The 21,522-nt window shown below is 48.3% G+C and overlaps 1 non-coding gene across 1 annotated transcript; it reads right to left on the bottom strand.

Moving 5' to 3' along the window:
• Positions 1 to 19,296: 19,296 nt before the first annotated feature.
• On the bottom strand, positions 19,297 to 19,447 carry LOC119342308. The gene has a single exon (XR_005165522.1). It is a non-coding gene; the product is annotated as a U4 spliceosomal RNA (small nuclear RNA).
• Positions 19,448 to 21,522: the final 2,075 nt, after the last annotated feature.

Genomic DNA, 21,522 nt, shown 5'->3' with positions numbered 1-21,522 from the left:
GACGAATTCGTCGTGCCTGAGGATCCCGTCAAACAAGAGCGTTTCAGACGCAGGCTAATGGCCATGGCAAACAACCTAAAGAAAAAGCAGCAACAGCTTCAAGCTGATCAAGACCTACTGGCCGACAGATGGACCGAGGTCCTCGCGGCCGAAGAGTATGAACTCGAACGCCCCTCCAAAAGTTACCCAAAACGCAAGTTGCTCCCCCGACTAGAGGAGGAAGCGTACAAACCTGCATCACCAGCGCATAATACGGCAGACCGACCACCTCGTGGCCGCGACAGAGAGGCGTGCAAGCCCTCCACCAAAACCGCACCCCGGCATCGCTCAAACAGCATGAAACCACGGGGGAACGCGCCGGACTTGCAGGATATATTGGAGGACAAGGCAAGACAATCCAGATCTATCTATGAATCACGTGGGCGCCCCAAGACCCACAACGAATACCGTCGCGCCGGATACAACTACTCCGGTCGGGCCGAACACAGCAGACAACACTCTCTCGAGCTACGTCGCGATATTCCTCAATACAGAGGCGCCGCACACCCACTATGCTTCACTGACGAAGTAATGGATCATCAAATCCCTGAAGGGTTTAAACCCGTTAATATCAAATCCTACGATGGCACAACAGACCCCGCGGTTTGGATTGAGGATTATCTCCTCCATATACATATGGCCCGCGGCGACGATCTTCACGCCATCAAATATCTCCCGCTCAAGCTTAAAGGACCAGCTCGGCATTGGCTTAACAGCCTGCCCGCAGAGTCAATTGGATGCTGGGAAGACCTGGAAGCCGCATTCCTCGACAACTTCCAGGGCACGTATGTGCGACCACCGGACGCAGATGACTTAAGCCACATAATCCAGCAGCCAGACGAATCGGCCAGGCAATTCTGGACACGGTTCTTAACAAAGAAAAATCAAATCGTCGACTATCCGGATGCAGAGGCCCTCGCGGCCTTCAAACATAACATCCGCGACGAGTGGCTGGCCCGGCACCTAGGACAGGAAAAGCCGAAATCCATGGCAGCCCTCACATCACTCATGACCCGCTTCTGTGCGAGAGAGGATAGCTGGCTAGCTCGCAGCAACAACCTCAGCAAAAACGCTGGCAGTCCGGATACCAAGGACCGCAATGGCAGGTTGCGTCGAAACAAAAACAAACGCCGCATTAACGGCGACAGCAATGAGGATACGGCAGTCAACGCCGGATTCCGAGGCTCCAAGCCAGGTCAATGGAAGAAGCCATTCAAAAGAACCACTCCGGGCCCGTCCAATTTGGACCAAATACTCGACCGCTCCTATCAAATACATGGAACCCCCGAAAAGCCAACTAACCACACCAACAAAGATTGTTGGGTATTCAAGCAGGCAGGCAAATTAATCGCCGAAAACAATGACAAGGGGCTACACAGCGATGACGAGGAAGAGACCCGGCCGCCGAACAACAGAGGACAAAAGGGATTCCCCCCCAAGTTTGGACGGTAAACATGATATACGCAACGCATATACCCAAGAGGGAGCGGAAGCGTGCACTAAGGGACGTATACGCGATGGAGCCAGTCGCCCCAAAATTGAACCCATGGTCCTCTTGCCCGATCACTTTCGATCGAAGAGACCATCCGACCAGTATCCGCCATGGCGGATTCACCTCATTGGTTTTAGACCCAATCATCGATGGATTTCACCTCACGAGAGTCCTGATGGACGGCGGCAGTAGCCTGAACCTGCTTTATCAGGATACAGTGCGCAAGATGGGCATAGACCCTTCAAGGATTAAACCTACAAAGACAACCTTCAAAGGCATCATACCAGGTGTCGAGGCCAGTTGTACAGGCTCAGTCACACTGGAAGTGGTCTTCGGATCCCCGGATAATTTCCGAAGCGAGGAGTTAATCTTCGACATAGTCCCGTTCCGCAGTGGCTATCACGCTCTGCTCGGACGAACCGCGTTCACAAAATTCAACACGGTGCCGCATTATGCGTACCTTAAGCTCAAGATGCCAGGCCCTCATGGAGTCATCACGGTCAATGGAAACACAGAACGCTCCCTCCGAACGGAGGAACATACAGCGGCTCTCGCGGCAGAAGTACAGAGCAGCCTTTTAAGGCAATTTTCGAGTTCGGCCGTTAAACGACCGGACACGGCCAAACGCACCCGGAGCAACATCAACCAAGACCACCTGGCATGTTCCGAGCACGCGTAGCAATGCGGCCTCAACCGCAGCCCTCGCTCAATTGTAAGACAAACTCTCCGCATACATAATTACGCCCTGGAGATACCATGGGCATAGGGGGAGAGGCACAACCACAACAGACCCAGAGTGCGGTTCGACCACACCAGGGGCTCCCAAGTGTGTCGCTCTTTTTATCTTTTATTTCTCTCTTTTTTATACAGAACTCTGTCCGGCGGCGAACCTGCCGAACTCATGATGCAACAGCCAGGGAGGGACAAAGGCCGTGACGAACACTCAGGTGGTTTCCATTACGAGCATTAAATTTGTTAAATACACCATTCCGCGGCCTACCCCTGGAGGGAGACGCCTTTAATTCGTCCAATCCCTTGCTTTCCGCACTATTTGTATCATTCCGCACTCATAGCAGATCTTCTCGAATAAAATGCAGCACTTTTTGCCCATAATTGCATTACCTTATATATATGTATGTTCATTTACGACGTGTTGCATCCGTACATTTTGGTACGGCCAAATACACCAGGGGCTTATGTTCCCCTCATTATGGGTGATAAAGTCCGAACACTTTCACAAGTGCGGCACCCCGAACTTATAACATTATATGAATCGGCTCCGAATCATGTCTTGGGTCAATAGTTGGGTTTGCCCGGCTCCCATGTTTGGCACCTTACGTTCCGTTCTATCGGCTAAGGTAGCACTGGGAGAACCACTGCGATTGCGCCCCGGTTGAGCTGGGTTAACGCCTCAGTGGAGAAAGCTAAAACTGACTGTCATGATAAGGCGAGAGACCGGTCGCTGTTCGAGAGGTCCTTTCGGGTCCTTAAAGACCTATGCTGCTTCGAGCGAAGTTCCGGATAATGTCCGATGAAGGCGTGGATAGCGCCCCTAATTCGGTCTTCCGAATACTAGGGGCTTCGCCGAAATTTAAAATTGTAGAATTCTATGGCTAAGTGAGAGTGTTCAAGCACTATAAGTCCGGTTGCCTTGTTCATTGTGTTGAGCGCCTCCCTAGATGGACCCAAAAATGGGAACAAGAGTGCTCAAGTTTATCCCGAACACCCCAGCACTCGTGGCATGGGGGCTGAAGCCGACGACTTGCCATCTCTCAGATTTAATAAACGGCCGCACAGAAGGTAATATTTTAAATTAACAAGCGTTGCTTAGCGCATATGAACAAAGTTTTCAGCGCACAGGATAACACATTGCGAATTTACTCAATAATTACATCCCTGGGGCACTCATCTGCAATCTTGCGGGCACCCTTCAGGACAGTCTTATAGTACATCTCGGGCGTACGATATTCTTTGCCCGCTGGTGGCGCGTCAGTGATTAGCTTCTCCGCATCCAGCTTGCCCCAATGCACCTTTGCGTGGGCAAGGGCCCGACGAGCACCTTCAATATAGGCGGAGCGCTTGATAACCTCCACCCAGGGGCACGCATCCACCAACCGTCGCACGAGGCCGAAGTAGCTCCCAGGCATGGCCTCTCCAGGCCACAGCCGGACTATGAGGCCCTTCATGGCCTGCTCGGCCACCTTGTGGAGCTCGACCAGCTGCTTCAGCTGGTCGCTAGGGGGCACCGGATGGCCGGCCTCAGCATACTGAGACCAGAAGACCTTCTCCGTTGAGCTCCCCTCCTCAGCTCGGTAGAATGCGGCGGCATCAGACACGCTGCGAGGCAGATCTGCAAACGCCCCTGGAGAGCTCCGAATTCGGGTAAGTAACATGTAATTTACATTCACATGCTTGCTTTGCATGAAAAATGCCTTACCCGCCGCTATCTTCCTCACCAACTCAATCTCCTGAAGGGACTTATGGGCATCGGCCTTGGCAGTCTTGGCACTTTCGAGAGCCGAGGCAAGCTTGGACTCTCGAGTCTTTGAGTCACGCTCCAAACTCTCATGCTTTTCCATGAGAGCCTGGAGCTCTTGCTGAACCACCGCCACCCGCGCCTCCTGCTTTCCTCGCTCTGCACGCTCTGCGGCTGCATTGCGTTCGGCCGCAGACACGGCCTCCTTCAGGGTCGCCACCTCGTTCATGGCCCCTGCAGTACCCATGTTATCCTTGTTATTTTTTGTTGCAACCTAAATCCTTTTCTGTAAGGTACAAGTTCAAAGTGGTGTTACTCACCTTCTTTGTCCTGGAGCTGCTTCTTGGCGCGGCCGAGCTCTTGCTCGGACCGCTCGAGCTCCTACTTCAAAGCACCGACCTCCGCAGTCAGTGCGGCAGAGGTCAGCAACGCAGCCTGCAACCCATATTGACATAATTTTGTAGCAACCCTGCGTATATCTTCTTTTTTTTTCAGATCCTCAGTCCGGCTTTTCTTTCCGAACACCGAACCGAGCATCAGGGGCTACTGTCTATGCGGTATTACATTGCATATTTTTAACTTCTTACCTCAAAGCCTGATAGAAGGCTACTGCAGGCTTCGGTCAGCCCGCTCTTGGCAAGCTGTACCTTCTGAATCACCGCACTCATAATAGTGCGGTGTTCTTCCTCGATGGAAGCGCTCTGGAGCGCCTCCAACAAATTGTCCGGCGCCTCCGGTTGGACGGAAGCTGCCGGCGTCACGGTCTTGCCCTTCGTGCGAAGGGGGCACCGGCCGGACTCCGGAACCACTGCGGGTTCTGATGCGGAGTCCGGCGCACAGTCCGGGAGGCCGCCTTGTGGCGCCTCCGGAGCCTCCCCTTGATGGGTCCCTTCTTGGGATCCCACCTCGGCGTCCTCGGTGTCGCGAGGGGTGGAGGCGGTCGGGATGGAGTCTACATCCGACGGAGCCAACGACCCGCTCGATGAAGCGGGGAGATCATCATTGGCCGGACTACAGGCAGCATGCGGCATCAGAATGACACTATGTGACGCAGAAAAAGAAATTATAAATCATTCAGGAATCCGGATACTTACGATCTCGCCGGAGGCCTGGCCCTTGAAGGCCATTCTTCCTCGCCAACGTTGATGTTGGCGGAACTGTCCGGGGGAATAGTCCTTCCCCTCTTGGACCCTTCGGCCTCCCCTGTTGGGGAAGCCTTCCTCTTCCTCTCTCCCTCCTCTGGGAGAGAGTCCTCTTTCTCCTCCTCGTTTTCGGGGGAGGAGTCCGCCCCGGAGTCGTCGGACACCTGAAAACGGGAACTCTTTCGAGCACCCGTGGCCTCCTTCTTGGCCTTCTTCTTCGGCACCACGTGTGGTGCCAGAACCAGCAGCCTCGCTAGACGGGCGTCTACTGGGTTTTCTGGCATAGGAGCTGGGCAGATAATCTGCTCCGCCTTCCTCATCCAGTCCTGTCAAAGGAAAAGTGGAAATTAAAACCCGCATAGAGTCAAACTATGAAAAGCAAGTGTCCCGTAAAGGGGTAGAATCACTTACCTCGTCGGCTTGGCGCTGCGAGCGAAATCCGCGATCTTCAGTCACGGATGCGGGGGCTTCGGCGCCCTTAAACAGCACCCTCCAGGCGCCTTCGTACGTCGTGTCGAAGAGCCCGCTCAGCGCCTGGTGCTGTTTCGGATTGAACTCCCACAGATTGAATGCCCGCTCTTGGCATGGGAGGATCCGGCGGACGAGCATGACTTGGACCACGTTAACCAGCCTGAGCTTCTTCACCAGCTTCTGGATACAGGCTTGGAGTCCCGTCAGCTCCTCCGAACTACCCCATAGCAAGCCCTTCTCTTTCCAGGAGGTGAGCTGCGTGGGGATACCAGATCTGAACTCAGGGGCCGCCGCCCACTTAGGGTCGCGCAGCTCGGTGATATAGAACCACCCCGATTGCCACCCCTTGACGGATTCCACGAAGGCCCCTTCGAACCAAAGGACATTGGGCATCTTTCCCAACATGGCGCCTCTGCACTCCGCTTGAGTGCCCTTCACTACCTTCGGCTTGACATTGAAGGTCTTGAGCCACAAGCCGAAGTGGGGCTGGATGCAGAGGAAGGCCTCGCACACGACGATAAACGCCGAGATGTTGAGGATGAAGTTCGGCGCCAGATCATGGAAATCCAGGCCGTAGTAGAACATGAGCCCCCGGACAAAGGGGTGAAGTGGAAAACCCAGTCTGCGGAGGAAGTGGGGAAGAAAAACGACCCTCTCATGGGGCTTGGGGGTGGGGATGAGCTGCCCCTCGTCGGGCAGCCGGTGCGCGATGTTGCCGGACAGGTAGCCGGCGCTGCGCAGTCTTTCAATGTGCTCCTCCGTCATGGAGGAGGTCATCCACTTGCCTCCCGCTCCGAACATAACTGGGGAAGGTTGAGATGAGATGTGCAGGCTTGGGCGCTGGAGCTCGAGTGCACGGAGATGGATAAGCAAAGGAGGAAGAAGGCGTAGGTGAAAAGGTGAATCCTTATCCCTTATATGGGCGGGCGAAGTCTACGCGTTCCCCACCGGCCTGGTAAAACTCGCTTATCCCCCAAGCGTCACCATCAATGGCGTGGTTGGGTTACCCACGTCCGTATTGATGAGAATCCCGGATTAAGGGGGAAGACGATCTCTGCTTTGACAAGACGTGCCAAGGAAACCGCTTCGCTAAATGCGCTGAGGTGGTAGAGTAAAAAACGATTCAAGTAATGGCTTGGTAGTGGCGTGACGTCATGCCGCAAAAAACGTCAGCAGATTGAACTTGTGTGTATATTATTCTCTCTACGGTGGAATGTGGAATTTATTTTGCAGAGCCGGACACTATCCTGGTGTTCACAATCTTCTATCATTCGGAGGAGGAACCCGCCTTGCAATGCCAAGCAATATACGCGCCGGACTTATCGTCATTGAAGCCTGGTTCAGGGGCTACTGAGGGAGTCCTGGATTAGGGGGTGTCCGGATAGCCGGACTACCATCATCAGCCGAACTATCATCGGCCGGACTATCATCATCGACCGGACTCCAAGACTATGAAGATACAAGATTGAAGACTTCGTCCCGTGTCCGGAGGGGACTTTCCTTGGCGTGGAGGGCAAGCTTGGATATGTAGATCTCCTACCATTGTAACCGACTCTATGTAACCCTAGCCCTCTCCGGTGTCTATATAAACCGGATGGCTCTAGTCCGTAGGACACAACAACAACCATTACAATCATACCATAGGCTAGCTTCTAGGGTTTAGCCTCCTTGATCTCGTGGTAGATCCACTCTTGTAAACATCCACAGTATCAATATCAATCAAGCAGGACGTAGGGTTTTACCTCCATCAAGAGGGCCCGAACCTGGGTAAAACATCGTGTCCCTTGTCTCCTGTTACCATCCGCCTAGACGCACAGTTCGGGACCCCCTACCCGAGATCCGCCGGTTTTGACACCGACAGTCCTTATGAAGGGTAAATAGAAGTTAACAAAATCACGTTGTGGTTATTCGTAGGTAAGAAAATGTTCTTGCTAGAACCCAATTGCAGCCACGTAAAAGATGCAACAACAATTAGAGGACGTCTAACTTGTTTTTGCAGCAATTGTCATGTGATGTGATATGGCCAGAAGTTGTGATGAATGATATATTGTGATGTATGAGATCATGTTCTTGTAATAGGAATCATGACTTGCATGTCGATGAGTATGACAACCGGCAGGAGCCATAGGAGTTGTCTTTATTTTTTGTATGACATGCGTGTCATTGAAGAACGCCATGTAAATTACTTTACTTTATTGCTAAACGCGTTAGCCATAGAAGTAGAAGTAGTCGTTGGCGTGACAACTTCATGAAGACACAATGATGGAGATCATGATGATGGAGATCATGGTGTCATGCCGGTGTCGAAGATGATCATGGAGCCCCGAAGATGGAGATCAAAGGAGCTATATGATATTGGCCATATCATGTCACTACTATATAATTGCATGTGATGTTTATTATGTTTTATGCATCTTGTTTACTTAGAACGGCGGTAGTAAATAAGATGATCCCTTATAATAATTTCAAGAAAGTGTTCCCCCTAACTGTGCACCGTTGCTAAAGTTCGTCGTTTCGAAGCACCACGTGATGATCGGGTGTGATAGATCCTTACGTTCACATACAACGGGTGTAAGACAGATTTACACATGCAAAACACTTAGGGTTAACTTGACGAGCCTAGCATGTACAGACATGGCCTCGGAACACAGAGACCGAAAGGTCGAACACGAGTCGTATGGAAGATAGGATCAACATGGAGATGTTCACCGACGATGACTAGTCCGTCTCACGTGATGATCGGACATGGCCTAGTCGACTCGGATCATGTAACACTTAGATGACTAGAGGGATGTCTAATATGAGTGGGAGTTCATTAAATAATTTGATTAGATGAACTTAATTATCATGAACTTAGTCTAAAAACTTTTGCAAAATATGTCTTGTAGATCAAATGGCCGCCGCTCATGTCAACATGAACTTCAACGCGTTCCTAGAGAAAACCAAGCTGAAAGATGATGGCAGCAACTATACGGACTGGGTCCGGAACCTGAGGATCATCCTCATAGCTGCCAGGAAACAATATGTCCTAGAAGGACCGCTAGGTGATGCACCCGTCCCAGAGAACCAAGACATTATGAATGCTTGGCAGTCTCGCGCTGATGATTACTCCCTCGTTCAGTGCGGCATGCTTTACAGCTTAGAACCGGGGCTCCAAAAGCGTTTTGAGCAACACGGAGCATATGAGATGTTCAAGGAGCTGAAACTAGTTTTCCAAGCTCATGCCCGGGTCGAGAGATATGAAGTCTCCGACAAGTTCTATAGTTGTAAGATGGAGGAAAATAGTTCTGTCAGTGAGCATATACTCAAAATGTCTGGGTTGCACAGCCGCCTGTCCCAGCTAGACATTAACCTCCCGGACAAGGCAGTCATTGACAGAATCCTTCAGTCGCTCCCACCGAGCTACAAGAGCTTTGTGATGAACTACAATATGCAGGGGATGGTGAAGACCATTCCTGAAGTATTTTCAATGCTGAAGTCAGCAGAGGTTGAAATCAAGAAAGAACATCAAGTGTTGATGGTCAATAAGACCACTAAGTTCAAGAAGGGCAAGGGTAAGAAGAACTTCAAGAAGGACGGCAAAGATGTTGCCGCGCCCGGTAAGCCAGTTGCCGGGAAGAAGTCAAAGAATGGACCCAAGCCTGAAACTGAGTGCTTTTATTGCAAGGGGAAGGGTCATTGGAAGCGGAACTGCCCCAAATACTTAGCGGACAAGAAGGCCGACAACACTAAAGGTATATTTGATATACATGTAATTGATGTGTACCTTACCAGTACTCGTAGTAACTCCTGGGTATTTGATACCGGTGCCGTTGCTCACATTTGTAACTCACAGCAGGAGCTGCGGAATAAGCGGAGACTGGCGAAGGACGAGGTGACGATGCGCGTCGGGAATGGTTCCAAGGTCGATGTGATCGCCGTCGGCACACTACCTCTACATTTACCTACGGGATTAGTTTTAAACCTCAATAATTGTTATTTAGTGCCAAGTTTGAGCATGAACATTGTATCTGGATCTCGTTTTATACGAGATGGCTACTCATTTAAATCCGAGAATAATGGTTGTTCTATTTATATGAGAGATATGTTTTATGGTCATGCCCCGATGGTCAATGGTTTATTCTTAATGAATCTCGAACATAATGTTACACATATTCATAGTGTGAATACCAAAAGATGTAAAGTTGATAACGATAGTCCCACATACTTGTGGCACTGCCGCCTTGGTCACATTGGTGTCAAGCGCATGAAGAAGCTCCATGCTGATGGGCTTTTAGAGTCTCTAGATTATGAATCATTTGACACATGCGAACCATGCCTCATGGGTAAAATGACCAAGACCCCATTCTCCAGAACAATGGAGCGAGCAACCAACTTGTTGGAAATCATACATACCGATGTGTGCGGTCCAATGAGCGTTGAGGCTCGCGGAGGATATCGTTATGTTCTCACTCTCACTGATGACTTGAGTAGATATGGGTATGTCTACTTGATGAAACACAAGTATGAGACCTTTGAAAAGTTCAAGGAATTTCAGAATGAAGTAGAGAATCAACGTGACCGAAAGATAAAATTCTTACGATCGGATCATGGAGGAGAATATTTAAGTCACGAATTTGGTACACACTTAAGAAAATGTGGAATCGTTTCACAACTCACGCCGCCTGGAACACCTCAGCGTAACGGTGTGTCAGAATGTCGTAATCGCACTCTATTGGATATGGTGCGATCTATGATGTCTCTTACCGATTTACCGCTATCATTTTGGGGATACGCTCTAGAGACAGCTACATTCACTTTAAATAGGGCACCATCTAAATCCGTTGAGACGACACCGTATGAATTATGGTTTGGGAAGAAACCTAAGCTGTCGTTTCTAAAAGTTTGGGGATGCGATGCTTATGTCAAGAAACTTCAACCTGAAAAGCTCGAACCCAAGTCGAAAAATGCGTCTTCATAGGATACCCTAAAGAAACCATTGGGTATACCTTATACTTAAGATCCGAGGGCAAGATCTTTGTTGCCAAGAACGGATCCTTTCTGGAAAAAGAGTTTCTCTCAAAAGAAGTAAGTGGGAGGAAAGTAGAACTCGATGAAGTACTACCTCTTGAACGGGATAGTAGTGCAGCTTAGGAAAATGTTCCTGTGATGCCTACACCAACTGAAGAAGAAAATAATGATGATGATCAAGGTACTTCGGATCAAGTTGCTACTGAACTTCGTAGGTCCACAAGGACACGTTCCGCACCAGAGTGGTACGGCAACCCTGTCCTGGAAATCATGTTGTTGGACAACGGTGAACCTTAGAACTATGAAGAAGTAATGGCGGGCCCAGATTCCAACAAATGGCTAGAAGCCATGAAATCTGAGATAGAATCCATGTATGAAAACAAAGTATGGACTTTGACTGACTTGCCCGATGATCGGCTAGCGATAGAAAACAAATGGATCTTTAAGAAGAAGACGGACGCGGATGGAAATGTCACCATCTATAAAGCTCGACTTGTCGCTAAGGGTTATCGGCAAGTTCAAGGGATTGACTACGATGAGACTTTCTCTCCCGTAGCGAAGCTTATGTCCGTCTGAATCATGTTAGCAATTGCCGCATACTATGATTATGAGATATGGCAGATGGACGTCAAAACGGCATTCCTTAACGGGCATCTTAAGGAAGAACTGTATATGATGCAGCCGGAGGGTTTTGTCGATCCTAAGAATGCTAACAAAGTATGCAAGCTCCAGCGATCCATTTATGGGCTGGTGCAAGCATCTCGGAGTTGGAACATTCGCTTTGATGAGATGATCAAAGCGTTTGGGTTTATGCAGACTTATGGAGAAGCCTGCGTTTACAAGAAAGTGAGTGGGAGCTCTGTAGCATTTCTCATATTATATGTAGACGACATACTTTTGATGGGAAATGATATATAACTTTTGGACAGCATTAAGGCCTACTTGAATAAGTGTTTTTCAATGAAGGACCTTGGAGAAGCTGCTTATATATTAGGCATCAAGATCTATAGAGATAGATCGAGACGCCTCATAGGTCTTTCACAAAGCACATACCTTGATAAGATTTTGAAGAACTTCAAAATGGATCAGTCCAAGAAGGGGTTCTTGCCTGTATTGCAAGGTGTGAGATTGAGCTCGGCTCAATGCCCGACCACGGCAAAAGATAAAGAAGAGATGAGTGTCATCCCCTATGCTTCAGCCGTAGGATCTATTATGTATGCCATGCTGTGTACCAGACCTGATGTAAACCTTGCCATAAGTTTGGTAGGAAGGTACCAAAGTAATCCCGGCAAGGAACACTGAACAGCGGTCAAGAATATCCTGAAGTACCTGAAAAGGACAAAGGACATGTTTCTCGTTTATGGAGGTGACGAAGAGCTCGCCGTAAAGGGTTACGTCGATGCTAGCTTCGACACAGATCTGGATGACTCTAAGTCACAAACTGGATACATGTATATGTTGAATGATGGAGCAGTAAGCTGGTGCAGCTGCAAGCAGAGCGTCGTGGTGGGATCTACATGTGAAGTGGAGTACATGGCAGCCTCGGAGGCAGCGCATGAAGCTATTTGGGTGAAGGAGTTCATCACCGACCTAGGAGTCATACCCAATGCGTCGGGGCCGATCAAACTCTTCTATGACAACATTGGAGCTATTGCCCTTGCCAAGGAGCCCAGGTTTCACAAGAAGACCAGGCACATCAAGCGTCGTTTCAACTCCATCCGAGAAAATGTTCAAGATGGAGACATAGATATTTGCAAAGTACATACGGATCTGAATGTCGCACATCCGTTGACTAAACCTCTCTCGCGAGCAAAACATGATCAACACCAGAACTCTATGGGTGTTCGATTCATCACAATGTAACTAGATTATTGACTCTAGTGCAAGTGGGAGACTGTTGGAAATATGCCCTAGAGGCAATGATAAATGGATTATTATTATATTTCCTTGTTCATGATAATTGTCTTTTATTCATGCTATAATTGTACTATCCGGAAATTGTAATACACGTGTGGATACACAGACCACAATACGTCCCTAGTAAGCCTCTAGTTGACTAGCTCGTTGGTCAACAGATAGTCATGGTTTCCTGACTATGGACATTAGATGTCATTGACAACGGGATCATGTCATTAGGAGAATGACGTGATGGACAAGACCCAATCCTAAGCATAGCACAAGATCGTGTAGTTCGTTTTGCTAGAGCTTTTTCCAATGTCAAGTATCTCTTCCTTAGACCATGAGATCGTGTAACTCCCGGATACCGTAGAAGTGCTTTGGGTGTACCAAACGTCACAACGTAACTGGGTGACTATAAAGGTGCACTACAGGTATCTCCGAAAGTGTCTGTTGGGTTGACACAGATCGAGACTGGGATTTATCACTCCGGATTACGGAGAGGTATCATTGGGCCCACTCGGTATTGCATCATCATAATGAGCTCAAAGTGACTAAGTGTCTGGTCACGGGATCATGCATTACAGTACGAGTAAAGTGACTTGCCAGTAACGAGCTTGAACGAGGTATTGGTATACCGACGATCGAGTCTCGGGCAAGTAACATACCGTCTGACAAAGGGAATAGTATACAGGGTTGATTGAATCCTCGACATCGTGGTTCATCCGATGACATCATCGAGGAGCATATGGGAGCCAACATGGGTATCCAGATCCCGCTGTTGGTTATTGACCGGGGAGCCGTCTCGGTCTGCATGTCTCCCGAACCCGTAGGGTCTACACACTTAAGGTTCAGTGACGCTAGGGTTATAAGGAAGACTTGTATGTGATTACAGAATGTTGTTCGGAGTCCCGGATGAGATCCCGGACGTCAAGAGGAGTTCCGGAAGGGTCCGGAGGTAAAGATTTATATATGTGAAGTTGTCATGCGGACGCCGGAAAGTTTCGGGGGCATATCGGTATTGTACCGGGGCCACCGGAAGGGTTCCGGGGGTCCACCGGGAGGGGCCACCCCTCTTGGTGGGTCACATGGGCTGCGTGGGGTAGGGCACCATCCCCTGGAGGGCTGGGCGCACCCCCCCTTGGGCCCATGCACCTAGGGTTGGGGGGGGGGGGAACCCTAGTGGGGGCGCACCCCCTTGCTTGGGGGGCAAGCCCCCCTCCCTGGCCGCCGCCCCCCCCCTCTAGATCTCATCTAGAGGGGGCCGGCCCCCTTCCCCCTTCCCCTATAAATAGAGGGGCGAGGGGAGGGCTGAATACCTGATCCAAGGCGCAGCCCCTCCCCTCCCCAACACCTCTCCTCCTTCGTTGTGCGCTTGGCGAAGCCCTGCCGGAGTACTGCCTCTCCACCATCATCACGCCGTCGTGCTGCTGCTGGAGCCTTCTTCCTCAACCTCTCCTTCCCCCTTGCTGGATCAAGAAGGAGGAGACGTCATCCGTACCGTACGTGTGTTGAACGCGGAGGTGCTGTCCGTTCAACACTTGGTCATCGGTGATCTGAATCACGGCGAGTACGACTCCATCATCACCGTTCCCTCGAACGCTTCCGTACGCGATCTACAAGTGGTATGTAGATGCAATGTCTCTCCCATGACTCGTTGCTTAGATGAACTCATAGATGGATCTTGGTGAAACCGTAGAAATTTTTTTAATTTTCTGCAATGTTCTCCAACAGTTTTGATGTTGGGGGTTACCTTGTTGGTGGCTTTAGCCATGAGGCACTTGGCGGTGATGTTCTCGTTGGGTGAATCAAAGAGAGACATCCGGGGAGTTGTGGCAATGGCAACGGATGCCATGGCCATTGCTTCACTATCTTCATCATCGTCGTCATCCTCACGGTATTCTTCTTGAACCACCAACCCTTGAGTAGGAGTCTTCTTGGTGAAGTTGTTCTTGTTGGGAAAGGACTTGGCTTTGTCTTTTCGGATGAGCTTGCCACCATTGTCTTCCCTCTTCTCGTAAAGACAATCCGCAACGAAATGGCTCACATTGCCACAGTTGTAATAAGTTCTTACTCGTTGCTTGCCCTTGAAGCCACTTGAGTTGTTCTTGTTGAAATTGGGCCTTGAGTTCTTCTTGCTCCAAAATTGCCTTGAAGCAAGAGCCATGTGCTCATGATAATCATATTTTGTATCTTCGGGGTTGCTCTCCTCATCTTCCTCTTCTTCCTCTTCTTCCACAATAACCTTGGCCTTCAAGGCAAGGTTGGGCTTCTTTGCCCTTTGAGAGCGGAGCAGCGCGTATTGCAACGAACTCATCCTACACTTCGCTTGAGGTCATGGAGTGGAAGTCCGGTCTTTGACGAATGACGGAGGACATGGCCTTGTTGTAGGGCATCATGGCCTTGAGGAACTTGCGCTTGATCAAATTGTCATCCGTGTCCTTGCTCCAATGATCTCAGAGTGAGACCGCGAGTTTGGTTACTCTCCGAAAGAGCTCACGAGGTTCTTCATATTCTTTCATTGCAAACTCATCGACTTCATCTTGCACCACTTCATAGTTGGAGCATTGAATGCTTGCGCTTCCCCGATAAAGAGACACAACGCATTGCCATGCGTCTTTGGCCATGGCATGGGGTCGGAGATGAGGGAGATCTTCGGGGAGGATAGCATCTTGGATGATGAAGAGAGCATTCTCATTGAATTGATTATCCAGTGCTTCTCTAGGGGTGAAGTTGCTTCGGTCATGTGGATAGAAACCTTCTTCAATGATTCTCCAAAGATTAGTATTCACATGATTTAAATGACGCTTGAAGCGATACACCCAAGAATCAAAATCCTCATTTTTCACTATCTTAGGAGGAGGGCCGACATGATTTAAATGAGTAGAGGGAATCGGTCCTCCATAAGTTGGAGGTTCCACATGGGCAAAGATGCCGGTGCCATTTCTACCACTGGTAGAAGGACCCTTCTCACTATTAGCTTCCCCCTTGTCGGAGTTAGCATCCGTCACCTTGTTAGTGGGATCACCCACTTTCAACGGCGAGGTAGGTAGTTTAAGTCCTTCTAAGAATTTATTAAACATGCTTTCAACCATGGTTGTCATGGAGGTTTTCAATGTGTCCAAGGCCACATTGAATTCCTCACGGGACACCGCGGTTTCCCCATCACCCATAGACAAGATCGGATTCACACCAGAGTGCTCCTCCTCCCCACCGTTTACGGTGTCAACCATACTCTTTGGACGGCAAAGTCCTTAATAAAGAGACGAGGCTCTGATACCAATTGAAATGATCGATATAGTTGACTAGAGGGGGTGAATAGGCAACTAACAATTTTTAGCTTTTCTTTACCAAATTAAACTTTGCATCAAAGTAGGTTGTCTAAATATGCAACTAGGTGAACAACCTATATGATGCAACAACAATAAGTGCACAAGCAAGCAAGGGATACAACACAAAAAGCTTGCACAAGTAAAGGCACGAGATAACCAAGAGTGGAGCCGATGGAGACGAGGATGTGTTACCGAAGTTCCTTCCTTTTGAGGGGAAGTACATCTCCATTAGAGCGGTGTGGAGGCACAATGCTCCCCAAGAATCCACTAGGGCCACCGTATTCTCCTCACGCCCTCACACAATGCGAGATGTCGTGATTCCACTATTGGTGCCCTTGAAGGCGGTGACCGAACCTTTACAAACAAGGTTGGGGCTATCTCCACAACTTAATTGGAGGCTCCCAATGACACCATGAAGCTTCACCACAATGGACTATGGCTCCGAGGTGACCTCAACCGTCTAGGGTGCTCAAACACCCAAGAGTAACAAGATCCGTTAGGGATTAGTGGGGGAATCAAATTTCTCTTGGTGGAAGTGTAGATCGGGGCCTTCTCAACCTATCCCGAGCAAATCAACAAGTTTGATTGGCTAGGGAGAGAGACCAGGCGAAAATGGAGCTTGGAGCAACAATGGAGCTTTTGGGGGAAGAGGTAGGTCAACTTTGGGGAAGAAGACCCCTTTATATAGTGGGGGGAACAATCCAACCGTTACCCCCCAAGCAGCCCCGCAGACAGCGGTACTACCACTGAGCCAGCGGTACTACCGTGCCACCTAGCAGTACTACCGCGCACATGAGGGGAGCAAGGTCCTGGACCCAGAGTGGTACTACCGTGGTGGTAAGGGCGGTACTACCGCTCGAGAGCGGTACTACCGCCACTACTGCCGCAGCTAGTGCCGCAGAACCCTACAAGAGAAAACGAGGCCTCGAGTCGAGGCGGTAGTAGGCCGGAGCCACAGCGGTACTACGGCGGAAGACAGCAAGCGGTACTACCACTGAGGAGCGGTACTACCGCTTGTTTTGCTTCGGCGGTACTACCGCTGTGGCCCGTGGTACTACCGCTGGGACCAGACAGTGCAAGCCAGGAAGGGAAGGAAAACTCCATTAAAGCGGGAACGATCAGCGGGAGCGATAAGGATGTGTACGTGTTGATTCCACCCTAGCCTTACCAAAGCGGATCCCCTCTTGATAGTACGGTGACTCCTATGAAACTAGTCCACCAACAGAGAAACGAAGGAGCTGCACCGTCTTGAATAAAACACCGAGCGGAGGGAATCGTCTCGTACCAAAGGATGAATCTCTGAAAATCTCAACGCACATGATTAGTCCGCAAAAGCATTGTCATCAATCACCAAAACACCTTGGGGATAAATATGCCCTTACATCCTCCAAACTATACCTCCAGTTGTATGTGTACGTGATTTATGATTTTGTTTCCATTTGGTAAATGTTAACTTTTGTCTATATTTAGTTATTGCACATGTTCTATTTATCCTTTCCCTTCAATTGTAGTTCTTTTTGTGCCGCTCATATGGATACTGTAAATCAGTTCATTGTTTTTTGCCATTTGTATTTTTCATGATGATTTAAAATATTTAAGATCAAATTGGTATGCTTTATGGCACCCAGAATTTTCATTAGCCATGCCGGTGCAGGATTGTTGTATCTAAATTTATAGAGAGGCTTGGTGCCAAAATGGTTATTACAACTCATCTCAGTGTCAAAATGGTTATTAAACCTTAAACAAACATTTGTTCGTGTGTCGAGTTTATAGGTTCCGTTGCTCAAATATGGAAATGATGTCGTTTGTGAACTTCAATGCACATGATTTACCTGCGATATTAGTTGGTCTCGAACAACTGCAGTTGTATTTTCCAACCATGCTATTGATGCCACGTCGAAATTAATATTACCTTTTCCTTTTGTTTTCTTGGGATCATAATTTACTTCCTCTTCTCTGCTCTTTTCTCTATCTGCCTCATTAAGTATTTGTATTTTAGGATGCTAAAGATGGAACAACATAGGTTTCACTCAACATTTGGGCAAACATAGTGCGGCGATCCGGAAGGTAGGGGATCGGCACAGGTTGCAGTGGCGTAACACATGCATACACACACACCTGACGACTCACTACCGATATGCCCTGGGCATCTCTGAGTCTACTTCATCACTGGATGCAGGCGTGACACAATTCTAATGCTTGTATATTCTTAGTCTAAGCCCGGTCATTAGAACTAAGCTGGAAGAATCTGTAAGGATGGAGAACCCAAAGATAATCTCAAATGCCGACTTGATTATGTCTGACCTCTGTTAATATAAGTGTCAACTCCTTTTTACATGTACAATTTTTCCACTATGATACCCTAGATAGAAATATCTTCATTTCAGATGGTATTAAAGAATGAATCTTTTTTTTTGGTGCATCTCATGTTTCTGTCATCTATAGTTGTCCCTGGCCTAATTCTATGTAAAAATTTATCAAACAACTTTAATGTGTTTGACATATAGATATGGATGCATTTCAATTGGCTTCACAAAATTCTGTACATGGATTTCTTGCATGCATATATCGACTCTCGGTGTACTCGAATATACAGTTAAAAGGTATTGACAATAGAAGAAGGTATTGACCCATATAGAAGAACTGACGCACACATACTGAACCATTCAACTTAGCTTGCTTCTTGAACCGTGTTTTTTCAAGTTTTCTTGTTTTTTGAACTACTTATTTACCGCAACTATTGGTTAGTGTATCTTCCAGACTGTTAGTCTTCTATTTGTGTCCTAATTGCAGACAAAACAATGTTTGTTCCTTGATGATATCATCACGTGCAAGGGGTTATTTGGTGTTTGGGATTTCACAACATTTTAGTATTATGCTATCTTTTGATGGTAAAGTAGTATGTTATATTTCCATAAACATGAATTGTCATAATATTTTTTTAATATTAATTGTCATAATATTAGTCAAGCCCTCTGTCGTGGTCGGATGGGGCTCCCTGGTTCAGTCCCATCACGACACAGCTTCCCTCCTATCTGTTGAAATTTACTATGTCCCCCTACTGCTATTCTACTGAATATTGTTCTTGGAGCATCAAAGCCAATTGCTTTACTGGTGAACATGTGTAGGAGGATTCATGGTTTACCATTATTAGACCTATGTAAATACATGTACATGAGGATTCTTGGAGCTTTGTACAATTAATAAGGCCATCAAAGCGTACATGTTTGATATGAGATAATTAGGGCAATACGCCAACACAGCAGGGGAAGCGGCTTTTCGTTTAGATTGGGAAGCGGTTTCCTAAGCGTATGTATCTCACGACTGCTTGCTAAAAAGAGTATATAAGTAAACAGAAAAATCCTTGAGCTATATCAAATCTCAGAATCATGTGTTCAGTCAGGCCAAAATATAGTGAAATTTGAATTAGTTTTGTAGGGCTTTTCCCACTCCGAAGAGAAGGAGCCCTTCCAGAAATTCTCAGTGACCCATAAGGGCCAAAGAGGGGGTTTGGAAATAGTTTTCAACCAGCAATTGACGTGCCTCGGTATAACCTCATTAGTTGCGTCATTGCCCCAAGCGCAAAGATGCCTTCTCCCGTCCGCCCACAACCTCTTCTTATACCCGGCTGGCTCCCTCCTGCCCCCTTCCGCGAGCAAGCAAGCTCACGGACCTCACGGACTAAGAGCATTACTAGTAGAACCCTCAAACCCTCAAACCTTTATAGCAGTTTTAAGGGTTGAGAAGTGCCAGTTTCTGACACTTTTAAGGGTTGAAAAACAGGGGCAAAGACTAGAACCCTCAAACCCAACCCTTAAACTACTTTAAGGGTTGGATTTGAGGGTTCTAGTCTTTGCCTCAACCCCAACCTTTAAAACTGTCATTTCATATATCACACATTTCATCACATTTCATCATATGACATATCACAAATTCCATCACATTTGACATAAAACAATAATCATTCTAGTTATTATTACAACACCGAATAAAACAATAATCATTCAAATTATTACAACAATGTTTGAGCAAATTACACTAATTGTTCGAATCAAATAGGACATAGAAAAGTAAAACAAAGATACATCATGGGCCAATGCGCCGCCCATCCAACTGTCAGTGGTGCTCTACTAGATCATCCCGGAGCCGACCATGAGTGGTTGCATCCTCAATCTCACGATGTGCTTGAAGAAAAGCGTGTATGCGAGAAGGGTTTCTTTCCGGTTGCACACGGGTACCAACATTGTCATAGAAACAAGGGAGGTTTAACCCTCTCTCATCCTCTAGGATCATGTTGTGTAGAATCACACAACATTTCATGATGTTCGCCAAGGTTTTTTTGTCCCAAAACCGAGCTGGACCACGAACTATGGCAAACCTTGCTTGCAAAACACCGAAAGCTCTCTCAATATCCTTGCGGGCTGCCTCTTGTGCCTTTGTGAAATGAGCCTCTTTTCTTGTTAAGGGCACCCCATTTTTCTCCTTGATGGACTTCACAAGAGTTGCCCATTCGGGATAGATGCCATCGGTGAGATAGTATCCCATTGAGTACTCATTGTCCATGATTTTGTAGTTGCAAGCTGGAGCATCCCCAGAAATTAATCTTTTGAACAAAGGAGATCTATTGAGGATATTGATATCATTGAGTGTTCCCGGCAACCCAAAGAATGCATGCCAAATCCATGTGTCCTGAGATGCTACGGCCTCAAGCACAATGGTAGCATCACGACTTTTACCGCAATACATTCCGTGCCATGCCTTTGGGCAATTTTTCCACCTCCAATGCATGCAATCAAGACTACCAAGCATCCCCGTCCATCCCCTTTTTTCATTCATTTCCATTAATCTCTTTGTATCTTCCTCGTTTGGTGCCCGAAGATACTGCTCACCGTACAACCGGATGACCAACTTGGCAAACCTACGGACTGACTCCGTGGTTGTATCTTGCCCAATACGAAGATACTCGTCGGTATAATCCGCGGGTATGCCATAAGCGAGTACCCGCATTGCCGCCGATATCTTTTGATATGCACTAAACCCCATGATACCGGCGGCGGATCTACGGCGTTTAAAGTAATAGGAGGCGGCCTCACAATCGGTGACAATCTTCACAAACAAACTATGCTGCATTCGGTACCTTCTGCGGAAGAGACGAGGAGGGTATGTAGGTACCTCCGCGAAGTAGTCTTCCATCAAATGCTCGTGTCCAAGAGCGCGGTTCTGGTAGATGGTGACTCGCCCCATCTTCGACCCTCTCCTCTGATCCATCAGCTTCACGCGGTATTCAAACGATTGCACGTCGATGAGGAGGCTCATCATCTCGACGTTGTCGTCTTGCAACAACTCATCAATGTCGGAATCGTCGGATGTCGACCAATCCGACGAATCGGACATCGAGTCCATGACAATCTCCTCATTGTTCATCTCCATCTGCAAAGGACAATCACTAATTAGTGCTAAAAAATGAAACAATAAAGAAAATGAAACAAAAAAAAGCACATACCTCACCTCGGAGGAGGCAGCGTCGGTGGCCGGCGGGAGGGCGGCCGGGGCGCGGCTTGGACGGTGGGAGGGCGGCCGGGGCAGGGCGGGAGGGGCGGCCGACGGGAGGGCAGGGCGACAGCGCGGCTTGGACGGCCTGGGCGACCGGGGCGCGGCTCCTTG

Source organism: Triticum dicoccoides, chromosome 7B (assembly GCF_002162155.2).
Source record: "Triticum dicoccoides isolate Atlit2015 ecotype Zavitan chromosome 7B, WEW_v2.0, whole genome shotgun sequence".
Taxonomy (NCBI): domain Eukaryota; kingdom Viridiplantae; phylum Streptophyta; class Magnoliopsida; order Poales; family Poaceae; genus Triticum; species Triticum dicoccoides.
This window is presented reverse-complemented; position numbering and strand designations above follow the sequence as displayed.